Raw genomic sequence first — 2,877 nt, 5'->3', positions numbered from 1 at the left:
CGAGGCTTACACTTTCATTAGTTCCTATTTGAATTTACTACTTTAGACAACTTGAAAGATAACTAATAAAATAAATGTAGAACATTTCTGTAATTAACAACAACATTAAAATTGTTCGATGATTATAAGTAAATTAAATTATAAAGATTAAACTTTTCAGTTCGATAATTAAATTATTATAGAATTTAGTTCATTGGAAAGTTTTTTTCCTTCCTAACTTTACCAGTTAATGCAATAAAATGAATGAATTAAATTTAGATCATAACAGTTTTTTCGTAAACGTTTTTTTCATCATATCTGCTCTTAAAAATGGACCTTTCTGAATTAAACTGCGTAAATATTTTCTTCTGGTAAGCAGCAACCTTTCTAGTTTTTTTAACAATAACATTGGGGATTTTTTTTTTCTCGTTTCTTTCTTTCTTTTTTTTTAACGCATGAGAATTTTGAACGGTTTGGAATTATTTTGGAATCGCTGATTTCAAATCTGCAATAGGTTTCTCTATGCAAGCTATAGTTTTTATACAATCTAATAATATATTCTTAACCAGTATTTTTCTTAAAATTCTCTAGAATTATTGCTAAGTGTTCCTGCTTCTTTGCTACGAACGGAGTAGTAGAAAAATTGACATGATACATTTCAGTTTATGGTGCTCTATGTTAAAGTAAAATGTTTTTTGGCTTAAGAGTAATTTTTAAAAGAGCAGACAAGTGTATATGCGTGTATCTAATATAATTCATTCTATAAACATATTGCATATGCACATTCAGGCAAAACATATGCACATTCAGGCAAAAATAAAATAAACTAAAATATAGCTTGAAAAAAGAATCTGTAGCATTCCGATCAAAACTTATTTCAGGTTTGAAATCACCACGCCCGAATTAGTTAAGATGAAGTACTTGTATAAATGCAACAAAAAATATTTTTTCCTAGTGTAATAGCTCTAATATTTTCTACTTACAATAGGCTATTTAGTTTCCACATTTCTACCTCTCTAAACACAGCTAAGTATACCAGGAGATGTTTCACAATTCCATTGTTAGAAAATTCAATAATCTATTTCATGGAAATAATAAAAGAAATTTTGATTTATTTTATAAGAATAAAAATTACTTACACTTTCAAAACATAAATACTGGTTAAAATTTATTCATGCTAACACATAGAGAAAATCAATTTTCCTTAAAGTCATCCACTATTAATTCAAAAACAGAAAGTACTTTTTAGAAAAATTCTTTCAATAACAGTTTCCACTGCTGCTTTTGAATTTGTTCATTTTGCCCCATTTATAAGAAAAAGAATACTGACAAAAGCCAAAATACAAAGAAAGAACTTATTTATTTGACAGTGAAAAACCATTTTTTAAAGCGTTGCCACCTAACGTCAAGCAAAACGATGTTTTTCGTCGATGATTACTTTATTTTCGAAAACTCATCGAAGATGGTAAATATTTTTGCTCCCAGAAAGAAGCTATTATAACACAATGCTTTTAAGTCTTTTTGTCATAAAGTGTCTTCATGAATAAGGAGGAACGAAATATTTCAGAACTCTTTGCCAAGTTCACACTTCTATTTTAGAATAAAGTAAAAACTATATTTTAACGTTAAGTCGAGACATCTTTTATCACCTTAATAATGATCGTTTTCATAAAAACGATAAGAAACTTTTTCATAATAAAATTTAAGTTTGTGTGCGGAGCGACTATGTTTTAAACTGTCATAATTGTTATTCTCGCTAACAATCAAAATATTTATGTAGATGTTAGCATGCATATTTATAAAGCAGATTCTTTGTTAAAAACATAAATTGTTGTAGAACAATTGATTTAATATAATTATTTGTATAGGATAATTGAAAGATCCACATCCACCGTATTTTTTAAATGATGTAGGTATCTGTGACAAGATCAAGCATTATAAGGAGCCGGAACTTTGAAGAAAAACATTCAAAATAACTCTTGCTAACAATCAAAATAGTTATGTCGATGACAGCATTCTTTTTTCTAGAACAGTTTCTTTTTTAAAAACGTAAATTGTGGTAAGCCAATTGGTTTAACGTAATTATTTGTATGGGATAATCAAAGGATTCGCATCAACCGTAATTTATAAATGATTTAGGTATCTGAGACTAGATATAGAATTATAAGGATACGGAACTTTAAAAAAACGAAATAGTAGATAAGTGGCAGATTTCTTTTTTAATAAGTAAGTTCGAACTCTAATAAAAAAAAATTCTATTTCAGCGAGAAAGATTTTATTTTCCTGTGCTAAACGTGCCAACTGTTTTATAAACTTTATTGATTTTATTTACAAGAAATCTAATATCTAATTTAGCAAAAAGCTTGTTATCTTTATCTATATAGCTTTCCTACGTTTTGTGGAATTTTCCTTCTGCGCTTTAAAACAATGTTAATTATTAAATTATGTTGTTTAGATTTTTTGCTTAAATTTGAGCTTATAATCATGGAGCTTTTAATGTTATTTTTGGTAAAACCTCTCTGTCAAAATCTGATAAGAGAACTCAAAACACCAAAGCTACTTTAGTTACTACAATTTGTCAACGTTAGTTAGCACAAACTTGACAGGTAATTATACATTGAACCTCACTTATTGATGTATGTCTCTTGTCCATGTAAATGAAGTAATATAGTTACGCGTATCGAAAATTGAATTATTCGGCTCTTTTCTAACAGTTGCTGTTATTTTCAATACGCTAGGCTAATGGAAAAAGTCTACAGCAATTTCTAATCAGGCTGATGCTTTTTAGGGTTATTGCAGTCAGCCCATTTATCTTTAGAAGAATTAAAAGTATTTATATACTTTTAAAATATAGCTAAAATAACGAAGCAGGACGTTTCAGTCCCACCGTTTCGGTCC

Source organism: Parasteatoda tepidariorum, chromosome 5 (genome assembly GCF_982258835.1).
Source record: "Parasteatoda tepidariorum strain Cologne lab strain chromosome 5, Ptep-v5.0, whole genome shotgun sequence".
Lineage (NCBI taxonomy): Eukaryota > Metazoa > Arthropoda > Arachnida > Araneae > Theridiidae > Parasteatoda > Parasteatoda tepidariorum.
The sequence above is the reverse complement of the archived record's forward strand: the minus strand, read 5'-3'. Positions refer to the sequence as shown.